Source organism: Bacillus rossius, chromosome 18, assembly GCF_032445375.1.
Source record: "Bacillus rossius redtenbacheri isolate Brsri chromosome 18, Brsri_v3, whole genome shotgun sequence".
NCBI lineage: Eukaryota > Metazoa > Arthropoda > Insecta > Phasmatodea > Bacillidae > Bacillus > Bacillus rossius.
Window position 1 is genome coordinate 9,619,172 of NC_086345.1, and position 27,674 is coordinate 9,646,845.

The following is a 27,674-nucleotide window of genomic DNA, read 5'->3' on the forward strand; positions in this document are numbered from 1 at the left end:
ATTTGAGCTGAAGTCATGCCTGGCGAAAGTTGGAGCTTCTTGGATTTTTCTCGAGAATCGAACTTCAGTTTCTTAGTAACAGTTCCTTTTTTGGCATCTCGAGACTCATGTCTTTATTGCTTCAAACGTTCTTGTTCTATCCTCTGAGCTTTTCTCTGAACCAGCATCGCTTTCATGGGTGAGCTTGTGATGGCACTTGCACATTGCTTATGACTTATCCTTTTTCTCACATATGGTCTTTCTTTAGGCAATTGTTTGAAATCGAAAACACTTCGGCACAGTTTTGGCTCAACAGGAGTAGCATTTATTATAGGCCCTATCTTAATGAGAGTAGCATTTCTTAATGGTCCTGGCTCAATGGAAGTAGCATTTCTTGAAGGTCCTGGTTCTTCAGTTTTCTCTGCCTGATGTTCATTAACTGCTTTTTCCATAGCAAGATCATGATCGGTGAGGTTCGCTGCAGCTAAATCATGCTCAGCAAACACAAGGGGATCATAAGGCGCGATTCCACATTCTCGGAACCCATTGACTGCATTACCGACTGTAGCTGCTTTTAAATAAGCAGTGCTCAGTAGCTCACCAATTTTTTTTTGTCAGTTATGTCTTGCCCTGGATTAGTGACCATAAAGTTGTCACAAGCTTGACTGAAATAGGTTTCCAATGGCCCAAAAAAGGAAACATCCAGCAGTTGAAGACGATGGGTAGTGTGGGGTGGAAATCCGACCATAACGATGTGATTTTCCCGGCAAAAGTTTATAGCCTCCAGTGTTACGTGTGTTTTATGGTTGTCAACAAGCAACAGCACATGAAATTCACTGGTTGGTTTCACATGTAGTTTGAAATGTTTCAAAAACAACACAAATATTTCTCCATTGCTCCAACCATTACCACTGCAATGCCCAACGGTTCCCGGAGGGGCTCTTTCCACAAGTTCAGGTCGCATCCGTTTTCTTGCGAAAACCAAAAAAGGGGACAGGTAATATCCGCAAGCATTAATGCAACAAATAATAGTAACATTTCTTCCTCTCTCTGCCGAAACGATCTTGGAAACTCTTACTTCCTGTGGGTGAAATAACCTTTGGTAGCCTATTAGGTACAGTGCAGATTCATCTGCATTGTAAATGGCAGAAGCTGGAAATCTATGTTTTTCCCGCACTTCTTTCAAAATTAAGAAAAACTTGTCAACATTTGGCTTGTTAAAGCCCATTGCTCTGGCAATGGATGTTTCCTCTGGTCTCCGAAAACTGAACTTACATTTTTTCATAAAACTAGCCAACCAATCCTCACCTGCCATCCTGGTCTCCACATTGAACGGATGCGAAATTCCACTATATTCTGCAAAGTAAAACACAAGTCTTCTACATTGCTGCTTTGTCATCCCAAAAAACATGTTATCCATTGCTGTCGAGTAGTTCCTTAAATCTTCTAGCTGCTCTTCAGTGAAAACTTCTCGAAATATTCCACCATGAATAGGCATTTCCTAGAAAAAAAAACAATTAGGTAGGCTAAATACTTTTTAATTAGAATTTTTGTTTAATGAAAGCCTGTAGGGAATGAACAATTAAGAAACAACTGTAAAAAAGCACTTGGGGCAAGATGACGAGTCATCTTGTCCCTGTCAACTTGTCCCGATCAGCAATGTTATTAGTATTGGATTTTTTCGCTAGGAAAAAATATAAAAGGTTAACAATATATAGTGGTTAAGAAAAGTATATTGTCTAAGGTAATAATGTGTGGCATTGAATAACCAAATATCTTACCTGTTTGTCCATGAGATATTACTTCAAAGTTCTTTAAAATTACAATACGTCAGACCAAATGTACGAACATCTAACAAACAACTAAATGGTGGCAGCGGCTTCACTGTGCGATTCTTTAGTGCCCACCAGTGTGGATCGCTAGTAGTGTCTGTTAGGTGGTGCTATCTAGTAACATGACGTGGAACTAAGTCATTCGTCGTCTTGCCCCGCTCGTCAACTTGCCCCGTCCTCCCCTACTTAAATATGTTAGAACTATTAGATAGGTAAATTATTACGCAATTACTGAACCTAAACCATTATTTAATATTTTTTTAAATATAGCAATAATGAAAACTTTATCATATTTCTCCAAAAACCCTCTCATTATTTATCATTGCAATCTGTGGTGGATGGCGCAAAACAAAGTTCACAAATCCAAAGGGAAACTTCTAGTCTTTTTAATGAGTTTAACAAGATGGGCAGTATTTAAAAAAAAAATCCTTTTCGAACATCAGGTAAAAAAAACCGGGATTTGGGTATTTTTTTGAAGTCTTTTTCGCTTTTATCCGAGCTGTTCATTATTTAGTTTAAAATTTATGCCTGCAAATCGAATGATTCATAGTCTACGTAGCTTCTTCGGCAACGAATTCTAGCGGCGGGTGAAGAAACTAAATGTGATTCGCGTCCAGAAATGCAATTGAAAACACTTTTGGTGTATATTTATCACGCTCGGCATTGTTTTGAAAAAATTCTAAGTTAAATTTTGTGTCCGAGAACCCATTTATTTCCACGTCACCGAGTTTAGATGTACTGAAAGACTCGCTGACATGTTTCTTATATGTTGATAATCTTAAACTATACAAAACTATTTCAAATGATACTGACTATTCGAAACTACAAATGGACACTGGTTCAGTTAAATATCGTGACGTGAACGCTGAGGCATTAACAATGAAAAAAAATTCATTTAATTTACCACAAAAACCTAATTATTTACATTCAAATATTTTCAGATAACTGGGAGAGAACCCTGGGACCCATTAAAAGGTAATGTTTTTACTCATGCTGTTTCATTGGACACTAGAAATGTCAAGTGACCCGCAACAAGTACGTTTCTGAGAACATCGCAAAGCATTTATAAAATTCATGATTGTTTTTTATAATGATTAAACAATAAATTTATAATATTAAATTCTCTCCATGCGAACAAAATAACACTTCAATTTTATGAGGCGATATTTACAATGACATATCAAAACTCTATACTTAGTGGAATGATTTCATATTGTCTTCAACCATTTAAAAATTTCCCTAAATTATTGGAGCATCATTTGCTAACCGATGCGATAAAACACGAGTTGTACGTGCAATTAATGTACTTTTTTTTTGACCTATCGCCAGCTATTTATAAAAGGTGCAGATATTGTCTAGCATGTGTACGAGTTGGAAATTAAACGATGACATACATTTATTTTTAATTTTCTAAGCACATTAAGGCAGTTGTTTTCACATTATTAAATATATAGTAAATAAGTGACATATCTTTAGTCTGAATTAATTGATATCATTTACACTAATGCACCAGTTGCGTCGAAAACTATACCTACCGGGGAGACCACTTAAAACTTACTAAAATATTTCTTACTGTATGTAGGACTACGCATCAGAACTCAAATTGATGAAAATGGCCTATATGTAGTTGCCATCTTGCAGTTATCAAAAAAACATTAAACTATATCGTACACGATATAAAAGTAGATGTATTTGGTTCATTCTGGGGCAGGGGAGGAGGGAGGGGGATTTCGGGGATTATGTCACTTCCTTCGACCATGCACACACGAAAAAGTGTCCCGTTACGTTCATCAGCCATGTACGCACGGAAAAATGTCCCGTTACAGTAATTGGAAATGGGGGGTTCAAGGCCAGGCGCAGGATCCAGATCCGACCTTTGACTTTGACCTTGAACCCTGAACTTTGACCTAGACCTTGAACCGAGTCCTTGACCTTTGACCTTGATCTTTAACTTTGACCTTGACCTTGACCTTGAAATTTGACCCTGACATTGAAATTCGACCCTGACCTTTAGCCTTGCGACCCTCGATGTTGCCAACCTGATGACGTCATCTAATCCGTATGCTAATCCATATGCTAACCTAACCTAACCTAATCCATATGCTAATCTATGCTAAACTAACCTAACCTAATCCATATGCTAATCTATGCTAACCTAACCTAACCTAACCTAGCCTAACCTAACCTAATCCATATGCTAATCTATGCTAACCTAACCTAACCTAACCTAATCCATATGCTAATCTATGCTAACCTAACCTAACCTAATCCATATACTAATCTATGCTAACCTAACCTAACCTAATCCATATGCTAATCTATGCTAACCTAACCTAATCCATATGCTAATCTATGCTAACCTAACCTAACCTAACCTAACCTAACCTAATCCATATGCTAATCTATGCTAACCTAACCTAACCTAATCCATATGCTAATCTATGCTAACCTAACCTATCATAACCTAACCTAACCTAACCTAACCTAACCTAACCTAACCTAACCTAACCTAACCTAACCTAACCTAACCTAACCTAACCTAACCTAAGCTAACCTAACCTAATCCATATGCAAATCTATGCTAACCTAACCTAACATAACCTAACCTAATCCTATTACTGTTGCATGTTTCGTTATGGCAGCCATCTTGGAATCGTGTAATTATTTAGCTAGAAATTCGGGAAAAAATCCATAATTCATTAAATAAATCACTCATTAATTTACATATTGATTCGATCAGTTCCTGTCCTTGGTTCGATACTCGACCGATGCAATAATGTTTAATTTTATGTAAAAAATAATAATTTCAATAAACCATGTTCAAAAATTCTTATGAGGCTTAAAATCCTCTACTACCATCATCCTATAAGCCACCATGTCCGCCATCTTGGAAATTCATAATTTCAATGCTAGAAATTCAGGAAAAAGTTCAAAATTCATTAAATAAATTTTGTAACCAATAAAATTATTAATTAGATCGACTTAGGTTCTTGGTACGATTCTGGATGCTGAAGAAAAAATAAATATAACAACAATTTAACATAATAGTGACAGGTTCGTAAATAAAACATCGCAAATTCTTTTACAAAATAAATTTTATTACAAAATCTATATTTTATTTACTACAGGATCACTTGCGAAAGCCCTGCATAGGCGTGAAATGACTAATTCTTAGCTCCAATCGGTTTATACTAGACAGAGACCAACCAGAACCTTTACAGACATAGTCCTCCTCTTCTTGACAGAGTTTCTGGATACCGTTTTTAACAGTTTGCTTCACATCGTCAGAACTGTAAATTACTGCAGCCGATGTCTTGAATGCACACTTCCTCACTTCGTCTTCGAATGGATACGGCTTTCCATATATACAGTCCAACCACAAGTTCTATTTTGATGGACCGTTTGTTGCTACATCATCAGTAAGCTGATTGATTATGTCCTCTCTGATATCATCAAGAAAATTACAAATGTCTTTTGACTCACCTAACGTATTTAGATAATAGTAATCTTTCAATTTTCCACGAAATGCAGACTGCGCCAAGTAGAACCCATTATCATTCACTTGTAATGCACCGAGCACAGTATTAGGTTTATTTTCATGTCCAGACGTTGTAGCAATCGGTTGCTGCACATTGGTTTTCTTGCTTGTACGCTTACGAGTCTCCAATCTAAAGCGAGGAGTCGAAATTTCTACAGGTAGTTCTTCAGTAGACACACGAACTTTACCGTTGCATTTTTTCACATGCCGTCGCAAACTATCAATACGTGTAAACCATTCATGATACTCATCACAGCGGAACTTTATGCGAGATGGATTCTTCTTGCATTTACTCCTCTCATGTCTTCGTGCTACATGAGAAAAAGTGAACGACATATCGCAGTAGCTGCAAGGATACCTTGCTGATGAAGACAAGCCTTTCAGACCCGATACAGATACTGACGTTGTCGCAGTTGCGCCATCTCCAGGCATACTCTTATGAACATCAATGCATCGTTGTTGAATAGAAACCTTTACTTTCTACCGAACAGCAGGACCTTTGCATGTCTTCATGTGCGTTTTCATATTATCTTTTCTGGCAAACTGCTTATGGCATTTCTCACAAACAATCATTTTACGATAAAGGTTCTTGCCACATTCTCTCTTTTCGTGTCGTCGAGCATTGCTGTTGTTTGTGAAAATCTTGTCACAGTAACAACACCGATGTCCGTTAGTTGTTGAATCACCAGCCATTGAAGTCTCCATCGAGGCTGAAACGAAGTTCGTCATGTTTTCCTGTGAAGCCAGCACCACCGGCATTAAATTCTCTTCTGCTGGTGGTATCACATCTGTTGAAATCTCCTCCAATGTTGACGTCGTCGTTGCCAACGGGATCTGCACCTTCTCCATCGTAGCTGTCGTCAAGGTTCCCGTAGACGATGGTACAACCTCCGAGTTCGACGTTAAAGACGGTAAAGATGCCATCGAGGTCTCAAGAACAGCTAATTGACACGACTTATGCACCAGAAACAAACTAGGTGATCCTTACACCGCCGATGTCAGTAACAAACTGAGCGTCCTGCTGTCTAGGACTCGCTTATATACATGCACCGTATGGAATAATACGCTACTCAAATCAAGAACCATTTACAATAATACTAGAGTCAAATCTACAAATTAAAAAAGAGGATCATTAGATCGAAAAAAAAAATTCGATCTCTCCAATATACGCCAGGCTCCAAGAGCTACAATTCACGTCATCAGATCAATCTACATTTTGCTCCTATGCTTCAATTGACCATAAGCTGCAAGTGCTCCAACAGATCCATCAGCTCCAACACGTAATGTACGCAATGTATGCACAATACATGCAATTTACATGCAATAAATGTAATGATCACACAGTACACACAGGAAACGGAACGTACACACAGTACACACAGGAAACGAAACGTACACACAGGAAACGAAATGTACACACAGTACACACACAGGAAACGAAATGTACACACAGTACACACACAGGAAACGGAACGTATACACAAAGGAAACACACACAGGAAACGGAACGTACACACAGTACACACAGGAAACGGAACGTACACACAGTACACACAGGAAACGGAACGTACACATATTACACACAGGAACCGAAACGTACACACCGTACACACAGTACACACAGGAAACTAAACGTACACACAGTACACACAGGAAACGGAACGTATACACACAGTACACACAGGAAACGGAATGTACACACAGTTCACACAGGAAAAGGAACGTACACACAGTACACACAGGAAACGGAACGTACACACAGTACACACAGGAAACGATACGTACACACAGGAAACGAAATGTACACACAGTACACACAGGAAACGGAACGTATACACACAGTAAACACACAGGAAACGGAACGTACACACAGTACACACAGGAAACGGAACGTACACACAGTACACAACAGGAAACGGAACGTACACACAGTACACACACAGGAAACGGAACGTACACACAGTACACACAGGAAACGGAACGTACACACAGTACACAACAGGAAACGGAACGTACACACAGTACACACACAGGAAACGGAACGTACACACAGTACACACACAGGAAACGGAACGTACACACAGTACACACACAGGAAACGGAACGTACACACAGTACACACAGGAAACGGAACGTACACATAGTACACACAGGAAACGGAACGTATACACACAGGAAACGGAACGTACACACAGTACACACACAGGAAACGGAACGTACACACACAGTACACACACAGGAAACAGAACGTACACACAGTACACACAGGAAACGGAACGTATACACACAGTACACACACAGGAAACGGAACGTACTTAAGTACACACAGGAAACGGAACGTACACACAGTACACACAGGAAACGGAACGTACACATAGTACACACATGAAACGAAACGTACACACAGTACACACAGGAAACGGAACGTACACACAGTACACACACAGGAAACGGAACGTACACACAGTACACACACAGGAAACGGAACGTATACACACAGGAAACAGAACGTACACACAGTACACACAGGAAACAGAACGTACACACAGTACACACAGGAAACGGAACTTACACACAGTACACACAGGAAACGGAACGTACACACAGTACACACAGGAAACAGAACGTACACACAGGAAACGAAACGTACACACAGTACACACAGGAAAGGAAACTTATACACACAGTACACACAGGAAACGGAATGATCACACATACATTAGCGGAAACACACAGGCTTAGTTGGAAATCAAAATACAAGAAATAAAAACATTAAATTTTTACTTTCAATATTTAATTACTTCTCAACATTACACAAATACAAGTTAAAGAAGCCATTATTGTATGTAGCCAGCTTTCCTCAGTTATTTGAGTATGAAGGATATTTCTTTGATGCACGAATAGTTTCCTGCACAAAGCGAGCCATGTAGAAGTCTTAGCCGGTCAACCAATATGTTTGGATCTTTCCATGATGTGTAATCAATCTCTTCTACCACCATCTTACTTGGTTGTTTATTATAAATACTGTTAATATCACAATCGTCCCAGTGATCATAATAAGCATTATCAGATTTATTTATTATAACACGACGTTTCCATCGTTTCGGTCTCAGGACATTGCCACATTCTTCGATCTTGTCAGCTCTAGGTGCTTCATCACAGTCTATGCCTTTGTCATCAGCCTCAGTCACTGTAACAATCACTGTAGAAGACATCCTCTTCACCCAGATTACCGTATGAATTCGCTATCGATGATGTCGAAGTGTCTTCATCGTCTTCATGCTTCCTTTTTAGGAGTCCATCATTTTTACAAAGAATGGAGGATCTACTGAATATAGGCTTGAATGTATTCTCACTTTTCACGGTGGTGTTACTGCCATTAGTTTCAGTCTTCCCGAAGCCATTAGCATCCTTCAATTTATGTTCTTCCTCACGATCGGGTGAGCTAATACCATCACGCTCAGGACAAGGAAAATTATTGTCGTAATGCAGATCACTCTTCTTTAGTCTAGTGGATCCATCGGTGTCCTCTATGCCGTAAGTAGTCTTGACTTTACATGTTCTACCATGTCTTTTTAAGCTGTCAATTCGTGTTAACAACCTGCTACAACGATTACAGCTTAACATGTTGCGTAGTGGGTTTCTAGCACAATCATTCTCCTCATGACGTCTAGCATTCCTCCTCATGGCAAAATCCTTGCCACAGTATCTACAGCGGCTTCCTTCCGATTCAGCTGAAGATAACAAACCACGATCCATGGTAGCTTCTGTGACTAATGTTAGATACAAACTGTAAGTTTTCTCCAATTGGAACCATTTCTTAAATAGAGTTTTTGAAATATTTCATCAGCGAGAGTTAAGTTATCTAATGCAAAGCAAATTGATGCAAGTAGTTCTGGCTGTCGTAAACAGATGTCGCCACGTGTTGCTTGCAGGTAAATAATATCTATTTCATTAATGTGGGATGCGGAACGCTCACTATCGATCGCAAAGGGAGGTTGGCTTCGATAGTATCCAAGGAGAAAAAAGTTCGTCCTTCCTGCTAGTGCTTCTCAGATTTCTCACGGTCCGCCATCTTGGATTGCGACGTCACGGCGGCCATCTTGGATGGGTGTGACCTTGACCTTTGACCGAAACCGCAGGAATAATCGCAAGCACACGGATTAACCATCAAAATATTGATAAGATTAATCAGGAGCACACGGAGAAAACCATCATAATATTGGCAAGAATAATCAGGAGCACACGGAGAAAACCACCACAAGTTTTCTTTGATATCATAAAAATACAAAAAAAAAATTAATATAAAATTAAAAATAAAAACGAAAAAAAATCAAACATTCTGCTAGCTTGTGAACTTCTCATTGTTGAGCAAATATAGAGTTCTAGTACAAGCCAGAATGTTTGATTTTTTTTTCGTTTTTATTTTTAATTTTTTATTAATTTTTTTTTTGTATTTTTATGATATCAAAGAAAACTTGTGGTGGTTTTCTCCGTGTGCTCCTGATTATTCTTGCCAATATTATGATGGTTTTCTCCGTGTGCTCCTGATTAATCTTATCAATATTTTGATGGTTAATCCGTGTGCTTGCGATCATTCCTGCGGTTTCGGTCAAAGGTCAAGGTCACACCCATCCAAGATGGCCGCCGTGACGTCGCAATCCAAGATGGCGGACCGTGAGAAATCTGAGAAGCACTAGCAGGAAGGACGAACTTTTTTCTCCTTGGATACTATCGAAGCCAACCTCCCTTTGCGATCGATAGTGAGCGTTCCGCATCCCACATTAATGAAATAGATATTATTTACCTGCAAGCAACACGTGGCGACATCTGTTTACGACAGCCAGAACTACTTGCATCAATTTGCTTTGCATTAGATAACTTAACTCTCGCTGATGAAATATTTCAAAAACTCTATTTAAGAAATGGTTCCAATTGGAGAAAACTTACAGTTTGTATCTAACATTAGTCACAGAAGCTACCATGGATCGTGGTTTGTTATCTTCAGCTGAATCGGAAGGAAGCCGCTGTAGATACTGTGGCAAGGATTTTGCCATGAGGAGGAATGCTAGACGTCATGAGGAGAATGATTGTGCTAGAAACCCACTACGCAACATGTTAAGCTGTAATCGTTGTAGCAGGTTGTTAACACGAATTGACAGCTTAAAAAGACATGGTGGAACATGTAAAGTCAAGACTACTTACGGCATAGAGGACACCGATGGATCCACTAGACTAAAGAAGAGTGATCTGCATTACGACAATAATTTTCCTTGTCCTGAGCGTGATGGTATTAGCTCACCCGATCGTGAGGAAGAACATAAATTGAAGGATGCTAATGGCTTTGGGAAGACTGAAACTAATGGCAGTAACACCACCGTGAAAAGTGAGAATACATTCAAGCCTATATTCAGTAGATCCTCCATTCTTTGTAAAAATGATGGACTCCTAAAAAGGAAGCATGAAGACGATGAAGACACTTCGACATCATCGATAGCGAATTCATACGGTAATCTGGGTGAAGAGGATGTCTTCTACAGTGATTGTTACAGTGACTGAGGCTGATGACAAAGGCATAGACTGTGATGAAGCACCTAGAGCTGACAAGATCGAAGAATGTGGCGATGTCCTGAGACCGAAACGATGGAAACGTCGTGTTATAATAAATAAATCTGATAATGCTTATTATGATCACTGGGACGATTGTGATATTAACAGTATTTATAATAAACAACCAAGTAAGATGGTGGTAGAAGAGATTGATTACACATCATGGAAAGATCCAAACATATTGGTTGACCGGCTAAGACTTCTACATGGCTCGTTTTGTGCAGGAAACTATTCGTGCATCAAAGAAATATCCTTCATACTCAAATAACTGAGGAAAGCTGGCTACATACAATAATGGCTTCTTTTACTTGTATTTGTGTAATGTTGAGAAGTAATTAAATATTGAAAGTAAAAATTTAATGTTTTTATTTCTTGTATTTTGATTTCCAACTAAGCCTGTGTGTTTCCGAAATGTATGTGTTATCATTCCGTTTCCTGTGTGTACTGTGTGTATAAGATTCCTTTCCTGTGTGTACTGTGTGTACGTTTCGTTTCCTGTGTGTACGTTCTGTTTCCTGTGTGTACTGTGTGTACGTTCCGTTTCATGTGTGTACTGTGTGTACGTTCCGTTTCATGTATGTACTGTGTGTACGTTCTGTTTCCTGTGTGTACTGTGTGTATACGTTCCGTTTCCTGTGTGTGTACTGTGTGTACGTTCCGTTTCCTGTGTGTACTGTGTGTACGTTCCTTTTCCTGTGTGTACTGTGTGTACTGTGTGTACATTCCGTTTCCTGTGTGTACTGTGTGTACATTCCGTTTCCTGTGCGTACTGTGTGTATACGTTCCGTTTCCTGTGTGTACTGTGTGTACGTTTCGTTTCCTGTGTGTACTGTGTGTACGTTTCGTTTCCTGTGTGTACTTATGTACGTTCCGTTTCCTGTGTGTACTGTGTGTACGTTCCGTTTCCTGTGTGTACTGTGTGTACGTTCCGTTTCCTGTGTGTGTACTGTGTGTATACGTTCCGTTTCCTTTGTGTACTGTGTGTACGTTCTGTTTCCTGTGTGTACTGTGTGTATACGTTCCGTTTCCTGTGTGTGTACTGTGTGTACGTTCCGTTTCCTGTGTGTACTGTGTGTATACGTTCCGTTTCCTGTGTGTACTGTGTGTACGTTTCGTTTCCTGTGTGTACTGTGTGTACGTTTCGTTTTCTGTGTGTACTATGTGTACGTTCCGTTTCCTGTGTGTACTGTGTGTACGTTCCGTTTCCTGTGTGTACGTTCCGTTTCCTGTGTGTGTACTGTGTGTATACGTTCCGTTTCCTATGTGTACTGTGTGTACGTTTCGTTTCTTGTGTATACTGTGTGTACGTTCCGTTTCCTGTGTGTACTGTGTGTACGTTCCGTTTCCTGTGTGTACTGTGTGTACATTCCGTTTCCTGTGTGTACTGTGTGTATACGTTCCGTTTCCTGTGTGTACTGTGTGTACGTTTCGTTTCCTGTGTGTACTGTGTGTACGTTTCGTTTCCTGTGTGTACTATGTGTACGTTCCGTTTCCTGTGTGTACTGTGTGTACGTTCCGTTTCCTGTGTGTACTGTGTGTACGTTACGTTTCCTGTGAGTGTACTGTGTGTATACGTTCGGTTTCCTGTGTGTACATTTCGTTTCCTGTGTGTACTGTGTGTACGTTTCTTTTTCTGTGTGTACTGTGTGTACGTTCCGTTTCCTGTGTGTACTGTGTGTACGTTCCGTTTCCTGTGTGTACTGTGTGATCATTACATTTATTGCATGTAAATTGCATGTATTGTGCATACATTGCGTACATTACGTGTTGGAGCTGATGGATCTGTTGGAGCACTTGCAGCTTATGGTCAATTGAAGCATAGGAGCAAAATGTAGATTGATCTGATGACGTGAATTGTAGCTCTTGGAGCCTGGCGTATATTGGAGAGATCGAATTTTTTTTTTTCGATCTAATGATCCTCTTTTTTAATTTGTAGATTTGACTCTAGTATTATTGTAAATGGTTCTTGATTTGACTAGCGTATTATTCCATACGGTGCATGTATATAAGCGAGTCCTAGACAGCAGGACGCTAAGTTTGTTACTGACGTCGGCGGTGTAAGGATCACCTAGTTTGTTTCTGGTGCATAAGTCGTATCAATTAGCTGTTCTTGAGACCTCGATGGCATCTTTACCGTCTTTTACGTCGAGCTCGGAGGTTGTACCATCGTCTACGGGAACCTTGACGATAGCTACGATGGAGAAGGTGCAGATCCCGTTGGCAACGACGACGTCAACATTGGAGGAGATTTCAACAGATGTGATACCACTAGCAGAAGAGAATTTAATGCCGGTGGTGCTGGCTTCACAGGAAAACATGATGAACTTCGTTTCAGCCTCGATGGAGACTTCAATGGCTGGTGATTCAACAACTAACGGACATCGGTGTTGTTACTGTGACAAGATTTTCACAAACAACAGCAATGCTCGACGACACGAAAAGAGAGAATGTGTCAAGAACCTTTATCGTAAAATGATTGTTTGTGAGAAATGCCATAAGCAGTTTGCCAGAAAAGATAATATGAAAACGCACATGAAGACATGCAAAGGTCCTGCTGTTCGGTAGAAAGTAAAGGTTTCTATTCAACAACGATGCATTGATGTTCATAAGAGTATGCCTGGAGATGGCGCAACTGCGACAACGTCAGTATCTGTATCGGGTCTGAAAGGCTTGTCTTCATCAGCAAGGTATCCTTACAGCTACTGCGATATGTCGTTCACTTTTTCTCATGTAGCACGAAGACATGAGAGGAGTATATGCAAGAAGAATCCATCTCGCATAAAGTTCCGCTGTGATGAGTATCATGAATGGTTTACACGTATTGATAGTTTGCGACGGCATGTGAAAAAATGCAACGGTAAAGTTCGTGTGTCTACTGAAGAACTACCTGAAGAAATTTCGACTCCTCGCTTTAGATTGTAGACTCGTAAGCGTACAAGCAAGAAAACCAATGTGCAGCAACCGATTGCTACAACGTCTGGACATGAAAATTAACCTAATACTGTGCTCGGTGCATTACAAGTGAATGATAATGGGTTCTACTTGGCGCAGTCTGCATTTCGTGGAAAATTGAAAGATTACTATTATCTAAATACGTTAGGTGAGTCAAAAGACATTTGTAATTTTCTTGATGATATCAGAGAGGACATAATCAATCAGCTTACTGATGATGTAGCAACAAACGGTCCATCAAAATAGAACTTGTTTTTGGACTGTATATATGGAAAGCCGTATCCATTCGAAGACGAAGTGAGGAAGTGTGCATTCAAGACATCGGCTGCAGTAATTTACAGTTCTGACGATGTGAAGCAAACTGTTAAAAACGGTATCCAGAAACTCTGTCAAGAAGAGGAGGACTATGTCTGTAAAGGTTCTGGTTGGTCTCTGTCTAGTATAAACCGATTGGAGCTAAGAATTAGTCATTTCACGCCTATGCAGGGCTTTCGCAAGTGATCCTGTAGTAAAATATAGATTTTGTAATAAAATTTATTTTGTAAAAGAATTTGCGATGTTTTATTTACGAACCTGTCACTATTATGTTAAATTGTTGTTATATTTATTTTTTCTTCAGCATCCAGAATCGTACCAAGAACCTAAGTCGATCTAATTAATAATTTTATTGGTTACAAAATTTATTTAATGAATTTTGAACTTTTTCCTGAATTTCTAGCATTGAAATTATGAATTTCCAAGATGGCGGACATGATGGCTTATAGGATGATGGTAGTAGAGGATTTTAAGCCTCATAAGAATTTTTGAACATGGTTTATTGAAATTATTATTTTTTACATAAAATTAAACATTATTGCATCGGTCGAGTATCGAACCAAGGACAGGAACTGATCGAATCAATATGTAAATTAATGAGTGATTTATTTAATGAATTATGGATTTTTTCCCGAATTTCTAGCTAAATAATTACACGATTCCAAGATGGCTGCCATAACGAAACATGCAACAGTAATAGGATTAGGTTAGGTAATGTTAGGTTAGGTTAGCATAGATTTGCATATGGATTAGGTTAGGTTAGGTTAGGTTAGGTTAGGTTAGGTTAGGTTATGATAGGTTAGGTTAGCATAGATTAGCATATGGATTAGGTTAGGTTAGGTTAGGTTAGCATAGATTAGCATATGGATTAGGTTAGGTTAGGTTAGGTTAGCATAGATTAGCATATGGATTAGGTTAGGTTAGGTTAGGTTAGGTTAGCATAGATTAGCATATGGATTAGGTTAGGTTAGGTTAGCATAGATTAGCATAGATTAGCATATGGATTAGGTTAGGTTAGGTTAGCATAGATTAGCATATGGATTAGGTTAGGTTAGGTTAGGTTAGCATAGATTAGCATATGGATTAGGTTAGGTTAGGTTAGTTTAGCATAGATTAGCATGTGGATTAGGTTAGGTTAGGTTAGGTTAGCATATGGATTAGCATACGGATTAGATGACGTCATCAGGTTGGCAACATCGAGGGTCGCAAGGCTAAAGGTCAGGGTCGAATTTCAATGTCAGGGTCAAATTTCAAGGTCAAGGTCAAAGTTAAAGGTCAAGGTCAAAGGTAAAGGACTCGGTTCAAGGTCTAGGTCAAAGTTCAGGGTTCAAGGTCAAAGTCAAAGGTCAAGGTCGGATCCTGGATCCTGCGCCTGGCCTTGAACCCCCCATTTCCAACTACTTATAAAATTATACTTTAGTGAATTATGACAAAAGTGATCCTTGTTATCCACTATTGTAATATTAGTGAAGTTCAAATATGAGTTGGGACTATTTTCCGATGAGAAATAGTTAACTAAAATACGGTTCACGTGTAAATTTTGTTTGCATTCCCACTGGTACGTTAAAAAGGATTGTATCCTTAATAAATAAATTCAATACGTATCAATATTATTAAGAGTAAATAATTGAACGTTGAGTTTAAACCATTAAGTCTCTGGAAAACACTTGCAAAATAAAAGCTCGTTAGTTATGAATGGAATGCAAGTTTCCACAGATATTGCGAAGACGGCCACTTGATGACACCTTGACAGCTCTACCAGCCGAGCTGACTACAAAACTGGAAGGGAGTGGGACTAATACAGAAAGCATTCTCAAAAGGGGGGGGGGGGGGGGTAAATAAATAACCCTTTATTGAAAGTGAGCGTAAAAAAGAAATGTTTGTGCGTAGAGTTCACGCGCGACACAAGTGAACAGTTTTACTTATTTAGGTATAGATAGAGATAAAATATTAGTAATTTTTACTGAACAAGATATACCTAAAGATTGAGCATACTAAAGATGCGTGTATGATCTCCAAAAAAAAATGGTAGCGTCAATCGTTAACCGTTACGAAAACTGAGGAGTAAACAAACACGAGCACCGTTACTAGAATTCCGTAGCATCATTGCTGTGTCATTTTTGAGAAGCCTAAGATGTCCATCAAGTTCTGTCCCTGCCCGAACACGCCCGAATATTCACCTTCGGCCAACCTCGGGATTTGTTTTATTTTTGCGCAGGAAAAAATGAATTCAAATATTAAAAGTGGTCGGTTAGGTTAGCTACATTAAAACACTTTAAAACACTATGGACGGTTAGTTACGTTGGTATAGCTAAATTAAAATAAACAGAGAAGTATAAATATACATATATAAATAAACCCGAGGTTGGCCGAAGGTGAATATTCGGGCGTGTTCGGGCAAGGAAAGAACTTGATGTACATCTAGGCTTCCCGTCATTTTTTCCTCTCCCCTGCCTTCTACTCTTCCGGCCGTTACAAATAGCATATACAATGATCCACTATCGCCCCCTAGTCATCATCCCATTCGTCCAATAGTCCATGCGTTGGAGTGGCGTCGCCGCTGACGCACTCTCCTCCTCCACCGGTTCCCCCACCACTTACTTAACTATTCCCCTCATGCGATCGGAATTTTTGTAACACTCGACAATTGTAGCCTCCCCAGCAAAGAAGTTTCACTTAAAAAAAAAAACTACGTTGTCATTGCGAACTTGGCAAGCTTGTGGAATAATTCAAAATAAAATTCAACTGTAGCATTTAGCAGGTTCCAGCCAGCGGTTTTTACTTACAGATAAGTTGACTCTAAAAGACAAACTTACCAGAATCTTGGGCACAACCAAACAAATCTGTGTGCAAATAGTCATTAACAGTGCACATGACTTCATCTGTACGCCATCCAAATTCTTCACGTTTAATTCGATTCATCGTTGATCTAGTTCGTCTCGTCTTCATTCCGTCTTGACTTGTGTGTCACCATCTAGTGTCTACCTTCTCTCACCATCGGTCTCTCAGCGATGACCAAAGCAGGTGTCACAGTGCCACCTGCACATCTGCCCCCAAGGCTCGGAGTGGCCTGCTGGGGGCGGCAGGTAAGGAGGCGGGATTAACCGGGGGGCGGAGCGGCGACCCTGCTAACACTCTTACCTTGCGAAATTAAGTAATTACTTCATCCAGCGGCAAGGCGCAGCGCGGCGCTGTTTTCATTAGCTTAAAAGAGGCGAGACTGCAGGTGGCGCGCCACTTCTGCGCCGCGGCTGGGCTGTATCCTTCCGCCGCCAGCACCTCCCTCGTGGCGTGCTGCAGCAGCAGGCGCCAGTCCGGCCGTGGCGAGCCACAGCAGCAAGCCTAGTCCGGCAGTGGTCAGCCACAGCAGAAGGCTCCAGTCCGGCAGTGGTGAGCCATAACATAATGATCCAGTCCGGGCATGGCGGGCCAAAGAAGAAGGCTCCAGTCCGGGCGTGGCGAGCCACAGCAGAAGGCTCCAGTCCGAAAGTGGTGAGTCACAGCAGAATGCTCCAGTCTGGACGTGGCGGGTCACAGAAGCAGGCGCCAGTCTGGCAGTGGCGAGCCACAGCAGAAGGCTCCAGTCCGGCAGTGGTGAGCAACATCAGAAGGCTCCAGTCCGGACGTGGTGGGTCACAGAAGCAGGCACTAGTCTGGCAGTGGCGAGCCACAGCAGAATGCTCCAGTCCGGCAGTGGCGAGCCACAGCAGAAGGCTCCAGTCTGGCAGTGATGAGCCACAGCAGAAGGCTCCAGTCCGGTCATAGTGAGACACAACAGAAGGTTCCAGTCCGGCAGTGGTGAGCCACATCAGAAGGATCCAGTCCGGACGTGGTGGGTCACAGAAGCAGGCGCCAGTCTGGCAGTGGCGAGCCACATCAGAAGGCTCCAGTCCGGACGTGGTGGGTCACAGAAGCAGAATGCTCCAGTCTGGCAGTGGTGAGCCACAGCAGAAGGCTCCAGTCTGGCAGTGGTGAGCCACAGCAGAAGGCTCCAGTCTGGCAGTGGTGAGCCACAGCAGAAGGCTCCAGTCTGGCAGTGGTGAGCCACAGCAGAAGGCTCCAGTCTGGCAGTGGTGAGCCACAGCAGAAGGCTCCAGTCTGGCAGTGGTGAGCCACAGCAGAAGGCTCCAGTCTGGCAGTGGTGAGCCACAGCAGAAGGCTCCAGACCGGTCATAGTGAGCCACAGCAGCAGACAGCAATCGAGATGGCTAGAGCCAGCCAACTTCATTCTGACACTTCAATAGTGGAATGGTTATGAGAAGTCTACTGCAGACCACTACAATTGACTTGACACATTGCACACGTAGTTTCCAGTATTTTGTCGACATTGAATAACGACTCTCATGTGTAATGTTACACTATGATTGACACTTCACCAATATATACATAAATATAGGTAATTTTAGTTTCTAAATTAAAGAAATCAAAATATACAAGGCAAAAGAAAATTCATTATCTTGCACCAAAATTTCTCTTCTCAAAAAAGCTGTGTGGCATATCTCTAAGGATTGAATGAAAATAAGGAAAACTTTTAAAACATTTTATCTCAAATAAGACGTGTTTAGTAATAAAATTTAACACTTTCCAGGTTATAATCTATGCATTTATAAAAGGGTTTTTATGGAAGTTTATAAATACAAATGGAATGACGAAGTTCTAAGTAAAACTCAATATTCTTATACATATTTTTACAGAGATTGTATTCTGGATTTGAGTCTTTGTGAAAATACCTGTCGCGGAGTCCACCATTCTAGACTGACAAGCACCAATAAAGCCTACTTACTACTAGGAAGTAAGGTCTTTTACTGTTACCCTACACGTAGATACTCAAGCTGGTTTCTTTTTGTCCACAAATTGTATTTTCAGAATATATTTATCGATTTATTTTACTCCTGTGTCAGAGCAAGCCAAAGCATATAGCTGTGTGAACCACAACAACGCAAAATATGAACATGGAAACCTACTCTTAGTTTTGAGTTCATGTTGAGCATGTTCACGTCACTGATAATAGAGGAAAAAAATGAAATTTAAGTGTGCTTGGTCTTTAATTTACTTCAATAATATTATTGATTTTGGATAATCATCTCACTTAAAAGTTTTGTAAATAAAATTATTCAAGTATATAATGGATGTAAGCACACCCTAATATTTGTTGTGAAAACACTTATCTGATATAAATTCACTTCTAAACGTTGGAAGGCATTTATTGATTCGATTAATCAGGGGCGCAACAACTAAATTTTCAAAGGGGAGGCAATATACCTTTTTATAAAGAATCATCGATCCCCCCTATTGAAGCGGGGGGTGGGGAGGTGGTCTTCCCCCGGGAAAATTTGTATTTCAAAGTGGAAAATGGTGCTATTTTAGCAGTTTTATTATCTAAAAATTGATTACACAGCACTTTATTTGCCCCCGTTTGTCCCCACTTCAAGGTTAGGGGGGGGAATAACCTTGGCCCCCCCCCCTGTTGTTGCGCCCCTGCGAATAATATAATATTTGTAATACTTTTCGCAGGTAGCGCCGGGCGGACTAACTCAGGAACTGGCTCCCGGTTGTGTGGAATGCTCAAAGACAAATGCGTACCAGGTCCTGTAACCTGGCTTATCCTCGTCGAACTTTACTCAGAAGAGTGCTGAAATAACGTGACAGAAACAGCCTACAGTTGGATGTGCGCTCAGAGCTAGAAGGGCACAAAAGGCTCTTGAACTTCACCGTTCATCGACAGTACAGCAAAACATCCTGACAGAAAAAAAACATAGCTTGGTGGTTGGATGTCGTTGTTGTCTCGTTAATAAGGCAAGCCTTGCACCAACTCTGCTTGGTGAAGGGCAATATGCTCAGCGACACAATCCGAACAGTTAGCGCTCCAATGATTCTACTTTGTATGCTAATACATCTTCAAGAAACATATGCCGTTTAAAAATGGATTCCTGTTTTGATGATGAGTTACATTAATAAACATCGTAGGCTTGCGCGGCCATTGTCTGGAGTTGCTTCGCTTTCACGTCGAAGGCGAAGATATCACAGACGTTTCGGTCAACGTTGCAGTCGCCATCATCAGGGAGCAGTTACCTACTGATGATGGCGAATGCAACGACGACAGAAATGTCAGTGATTTTCTTCGCCTTCGACGCGACAAAAACCCAGAAGCCAAGCAACTCCGATAAGTAATATTGATATTGATGATATTTTAAGTCTAAATTTTTTTTTTTTTGAAATCTACGTACCTTTCAGATAGGCATTTAGGTAGCTGTTAGACATTATAAACTTTGTTACTTTCTTGGTGAAACATTTTAATATGAAAAAAACTTACTAATAGTTTATATTTTTCTGTAACACATACGATAAATACGAAGACGTTTAAGCATTTAAGTATTTAAGGTTGACTATCAGAACCACTGAATGCCTAGAAATGTGACAGTTATTTGTTTCGATAATAAACTGAAATTTTTTGATTATTTTTGGAAATTTGGTTTTACGAATCTCATCAATGAAAATATGTATGTATTAGTTTATGCACCACTTTTACATATTTTATAGTGTAAAAAGTTTTTTTTTTTTACTACAGTCTATGCTAACCAAATGTTTAGCTTTTCGGAGGTTCACTTATCAAGAACGGTTAAATAATTGCATTTCTAGGTTCTCCGAAATCAGCTATTAGGAAGAAAACCGTTTATTCCACTTGAACCAAACATCAGTGTAAAGAAAAATATTATTTAAAAAAATCCTTATTCTACTTGTGGTGGTGGGGGAAAATAACGTATTTTTTTTCGAACTCACCTCGTGAATGATTCGTAATTCAACGCGGTGACCACATCATTTTTCAACTTGACACATTTAAAATCGATACTTAAACCCTTCAGTGGAAGGAATTGCCAGATGTCAATAGCTTTAACCCTACCACAAAATAAATATTTGAATTTACTAAACTTTTGTAAAATTATAAAGTTAAGCATTTTAAGATAACAAATATGTATATTTGCAAGCAATATAGCCCACAAAATTCACATAATAATAAAGACTCCCATTTTAACTTCTTTACAAGACAATTCATTATTGAAAACGTTTGATCTAATTTTTCAAATATTGGTCACAGTTTCGTAAATATTTTATGTAGTTTCAAAATAACAAACAACGAGAGAGTCGTCTATCAGAAGAAAAAAAATACGAGTCAATGCATCATACTGTGTTGATGAGTTCTCTTTATCAGCATGAGACTGTTGCAATTTCCAGCCTAATGGCAATAATATTGTGCAATATTTTTCCATGGTTAGTTTCAGAAGTTTTCAGAGTGAAATTTGAGTCACTTTCGAAGGATAAAATGTTTTTTACTGCGGGCTCGTTCAAAAGAAAACAGACAAAGGTCCCTGGGAGGTAGGCAATTCCAAATGCTACGCCTGGAAGTAGACAACCCCACTTACAACTTTGGGAGTAGGCAGCTCAGAGTGCTACGCCTGGGAGGTATGCGACACTTCCTGCTCTGGTGTTCATAGCCAACGACCATACCACCGGAAAATCTACTCCCCCCCCCCCCCCCCAGTACAAACCACAAACTGACAATCGCCACTACACTGCCGTGCACGAATCTACAATTATTGAAGTAACGCGATAAAAAAAAGGTGCAAGAATATATGAATGTATCGAAATAATCAGTAATAATCGATTCAATGTGAATGCATCTAAATAATCGATAAATGCGTTTGGTACTCGAACGCAATAAATATATATCATTATTACGTAGTAGTATAATAATTATGGCGTTATGAATATTCAGGAGATGGCATGTTGTAACTTAGATGAAGTAAATCTGTTACCTCGTAATCGCCATTTTTAAAGCCTAAAACATTACGGAAATGGCGCTTGATCACGTATTATGATGGTTAATAAATATGAAATATAATCTCCGCCCTTAAAAAAAACAGTCACTCTAATAAAACAAATAAAAAATTAAATTTTTTCCGCAATGCATACATTACACTTTAGCCAATGTTTTGGCCGTATAACCAACATTTCGTAGAAACATTAGCCGATGCAAAAAAGACTCCAACCAATTACCATGTAATAATGCATACTTGACCACCTCTAATTAATTATTATATTAAAAATATGTAAATAATAAAAGCTTGAGAACATGTTTATTGTCAAATTCTTATTTGTAGAATGTTCGTTACAATATTGTAGTATGCTGAAATTACCTCCTCTATTAAACACGCGTTCTTCCTTTGACTATTAAAATACGGACTAATTACCACCGTTTTCCTCTGGTAGAGATCAAGTAGTAAAACCATTCATATGTTCTTTAAACGTTTCATGCAATGGGGAATTCTAATTTAATGTTTTTTTTTTTTTTTTTTTTTTTTTTTTTTAAGATGATCTCAATTCTTGACTATTCCAAGACAGGGTGATAGGGGGCTCAAGACTAAGAATGAAAGACGATTCAATATAGAGACTTGATTTACTGACCCGTACTATTACAATGTTAGCTGTCACCTAATTCCGACAATGATTAGGGAGCCTCGCTACCACACCTCGGCAGGTTCCTTACCCACGCTGTGCTGGGTCGCGCTCGCGGCAGGAATTCGACGACGGACTGCGGCGGCCAAGGACCACGGCGCTCCGTGGTTCCGGCGTCACGACTTCAGCCGTCCAGTCCGGAAAAAATAATAATAAAAAAATAAACAATTCACAAAAAAAAAGGACCGAATCAGCTGATGTCGGACAGACGGAACCAACGATGAATATAAACAAGAGTTATGGACAACACAAGGACGATAGCAAGTGCTGTGCTTTAATTGTAATTTTTTTTTTTTTTAGGAGTATTTCTATGACAAACAATGCAAAACAAGCGTATGTCCAAAAAAGACTGCATTACATGATATAAAAATTACCGCACGAAAACCCATATCCAAAAAAGAATATTATTAAATGATATTTATTTAGATTTTTACTAACACACATTAAGTTTCATAATAAACATTTCCATAAATACTTGATTATGAATACTAACGCTTTCTATGAATTTTTGGTGGCCATGTTTGTTTGTGCTCTAAAGACTTCAAACATTTTTTTTTTTCAAATACAAGAATAGAAAGTGTTCTATTATTTATTTGTGGTTTATTTTTTTATTATGTACGTTAATTCTGCCCGTGCTATTATCTCAAAGCATAATTAAATTTTGTTTTTAATGAAATTAATATTTTGTAACCTTGAAATGCAAAACGTTGGTTGCCATTTTTTTAGGTTTCCGCGCAACGTAGCAACAAAAAGGTTAGAGAGAGATTGTTATGTAACTAATGTTATAATGCTTAGTGGCCTACAATGATGTATTTCCTCCCCATTTTTATAGCCCGACGTGTCCCACACACTGAAGCGGTGGGAATGCGTTTCCAAGCAGTGTGTACTTAACGCCGGTCTGCTCGCGCACACGTGTTAAGTACGTCTTTCATACAAACTTGACACGTGTGTTTCATGTACCCAATAACAATGTGACTCGTTTTAACAAAATTAAAACATTAAATCACAAACAAAACATGAAAGTGCTCAGTAATCTTTTTTTTTTAAAGCAAAATCATTTATAAAATATTTATGTGTTAACGTTTGAGTTTTAAAAGTCTTATTTTCCCATGAGTATCTTGAGTGAAAGTCTATTTTCTTTTAAGATTCTATTAAAAAAGAAAACTTAATCGTAAAATTTCTGGGTAGTCTGTATTTCGGACTGGAGCCACCAGGGGTTTGTTCCATGAGTTTCCATCACGGAAATAAACTAAATAATTTAACAAAATTGATTATGGTTTATTTTTTGATATGAACTCGATGAAAGACTATCCTAATTGACGGTCGGGCGGCCATGACAGACACCAAACCACGACAAACTCGGCCACTGGCTCAGCCGACTCCACGCCAACATCAGAACCACCAGAGAGCACATCCGCGTCCATCACCAGACACGTGTCTGCATTCCCCGTCGCTTCTCGCGAGGCAGACTGAGGCTCGCTCCAGCGACAATACCGCGCCTCGTTCGAGGGTGCCTTCCTCCCACTGGCTCATTTCTCTCCGCTACTTTCTGCCCCATTCGATACCTACCACACTTCCCTGCACTTTTAGTTGCTTCTGCTCGGTGCGATTTCGCTCGTTTTCTTTCTTTTCCTCCAACATAAACTGTTTTCGCTTAGGCATTTTGCGATTAATGGCTACAAAACCAAAGTTAGTAGGTAATGTTGTTATAGCTATTATTTTCAAGTAGCACCACTCAGTGCTCGCTCACGAGCGACTTAAAAAGTTTAAAATCGCACAAATCGGTCCATTACTTTTGGAGTTGCAGTTCTCACTTGAGTTCGACGGCCCCCCCCCCCCCCCCCCCGCCGACGCCCAATACGTCAGGGTCTGAGTCATGCGTAACGACCACGAGCCAAAGTCTGCTCTACCAAGATACATTTGCTTCAACTCTGTAGCTTTAATAGCTTACGGGGGTTTTTTAAGCGGTGTCTTGACTGCTCAGCCGAAGTGACACCCGACCCGAGATTAAAGACAATGGCCCCCACAAAAGGGGGGGGGGGGGGGCTGGTTGGACCCCTGGGTCTGGAGGGGACCATGGCCCAGCCCTACGCATTTTTTTTTTTAATTTTGGAGAGAAACTTCTTTGCTGAAGGGGCTACGATTTTCGAGTGGTAAGATAATTCCGATCCAATGAGGGGGAATAGTCAGGTATCTAAGTGGTGGGGGGGAACAGGTAGATGAGGAGAGTTTGTCAGCGGCGACGCCACTCCAACGCATGCTCCCTGTGGTCATTTTTAAGTAAATCAATTTATATAAATAAAGTTCAGTTTCAACTTACAAAATAGTTACCATAATACAACATCCATGTGATTCTTTTTTTGTGCCACCGATGATGCGAAGGCACAAGAGAAGATCCGCATTGGACCACCAGGCCACACCCTTGTTCCGCGGTCCCTGGCAACCTAGCAGGGTCGCCTCCACAGCCTCAGAAATCCGCCTCAACACCAGTGTAAGGATTTCCAGGCAACGGAGAGTCGGGACCTCACGGGTCATAGGGCGCAAGGCCAGCGGCCACCTTCCAGCATTCAAAAGTGATTCAGCCTCATTTTCTCCATGGCCGTTGATGATCCTTCCGCAGGTTCACCTACGGAAAACCTTGTTACGACTTTCAACTTCCTCTAAGTGATCAAGTTTGGTCATCTTTCCAACAACATCAGCGGTCTGAAGACCTCGCTGAATCATTCAATCGGCAGTAGCGACGGGCGGTGTGTGCAAAAGGGCAGGGACGTGATCAACGCTAGCTTATGGAGTATGGATGAGAAACGACCACGCTATCGTAATGTAGAGCGGTTGGGTCCAGGACCCGTGGTAGAGTGCGGGGGCCATGCTCAAGACACGCATGTTGCCTGTCGGAAGTAGGTGTGAATCGCGCTCCGGGGCGGATAGCACCTTCTTGTCCCAAGTCCCACGGCCGCGCGCGCGAGATGAAAATGACCGCGGGCGGGGATTTGCCCGGTGAAAAGGGTAGGGGGGGGGGGGAGAGAAACCGCGCCGAGAAGGAAAAAAAATAAAGTTAGCAGCGCCGCCGTCCGCCTGGCGGAGAGGCGGGGAACTAGACCCGAGCCCAGCTTCCCTCGCGCGGGTAATCCCGGTTCGCACAAACCTACAAAAGTATCATTTGTTATGAGATCAGGAGGGAGGAGGCCGCCACGGCAGACTGGACGCGAGGCGAGATGTGGCGGTGCACTCTCTCTGCCGCCGTAATTACCCCTCTCTCTCTCTCTCTCTCTCTCTCTCTCTCTCTCTCTCTCTCTCTCTCTCTCTCTCTCTCTCTCTCTCTCTCTCTCTCTCTCTCTCTGCTGTCCCGCTCTGCGCTTCCTTCCCACTGTCTTACCCAGCTACTGTTCTGTTTAATACACACACCTACTGTGCTTTTTGACGTGACAACGTCTAGTAAATCGATGAACGCCGGCTGCACGCACGAAAAAGGATGACTCATTGTCCCGTTACGCTCATTGTACGCTTGGGCCGCATCTATCTCTCTTTTCCACTTGATTGGAACAACCGTCGATTTGACTTTTTCGAGGCACATTAAACTTGAAACACTCCCATTCGTTTCCTACTTTTCCTATCATCGTCCTGTCCTTAACAAAATAACACAGATTGGAAGAAGTTAAATAGCAAACATGTATAAAAGTTATAGTTAAAATAATCTCTTCGTTAAAGTGATAAACACATTTGAATTAATGAGTGCAAATAAAAGTAAATTTATCAATTAAATTGTAGGTTTCATTTCACTCCTCCTTTGTATCCATACAAAATTGTGATAATTCAATAAAAATGATTCAATTTTATTCATAAAACTATGCAATCATTTCATCAATGTTTTGTTATGACATTGTCACGTTAAACTATATAATGGTCCAAACATTTCCACAAATTTTTTTTTTTTTTTAATGAAGAACCTTTTAAAAATTACATTGCATGTTAATTGTCTCTGGGCATTCAATAATCTTCCTTGCTGTGGATTCGATTCAGTATACACCAGGATAGCAACCCTATTGGCAGAACGACTCAAATGAAGGTGCTCAAACGAATAGTGTCTGCGACAACATAAGCATGCTACAATTCACATGCGCTTTAACATTTTATTCGCGATCAGTTTAATCCTATCATTAAGCGCTGGAATAATTGACACAACATTGCTACTGAGAGAAAGGTTTGTTTGCCTCAACAAAACATTTGTTTCTATATGGCGAAATAAATATATTTTGTTAATTCAAAAGAATATTTTGTAGTAGGAAAGATTCTGTTGACCCAACAAAATGATTTTGTCAACTCAAATGTATATTGTTCAGGTGTAACAAATCATTTTTGTTAGTTAACGAGTTTGGTTAAACTAACAAAATATTTTGTTCCTCCAAGTAAATATTTGTTTCGCCATATATAAACAAATATTTGTTTGATTCAAACAAAGCTTTTCCTCTGTGTTGGTTTGGTAGACTCGCATTTGCAAGTGGAGGCGAACAACTTGAAATATATCAAACAGAAATACGAGGCCATCACGTGGCGAACCATGCCACGGCTCACTACTTTATCACTGAAAAATGCTGAAACCACAGTCATATAGACGGGTCTGGACACTCATATTCATTCTACGCAGCGGCCTGCGAACTAAGGGTGCTAGCAGTACTTGAACCCACCATTACCATTCTGTCAAACGGGAGTTTCATATAAAAGAAAGTATATTTAAAAATAAACCGTTTCGTTTTAAACTTCGGGTCTAGTTTAGGGTTTTTAATTTATTTGGAAGAGTTTTGTAGATTTTGAATACATAACAATAACTTGTAACTTTGCGGTAATTGTCATTTAAAAACGTTAATCTAAGTTACTATTTAATGGATACTTTTTCTTTAGTTGTTAAGTCAGTGGTGCAACGGTGTTTTTAAAAA

At 40.2% G+C, this 27,674-nt stretch overlaps 1 protein-coding gene across 3 annotated transcripts in view; it reads right to left on the reverse strand.

The window, feature by feature from the left end:
• LOC134541257 (gastrula zinc finger protein XlCGF26.1-like) overlaps positions 1-27,674 on the reverse strand; it is a 237,742-nt gene that overhangs the window by 183,529 nt on the left and 26,539 nt on the right. The window lies entirely within an intron of this gene.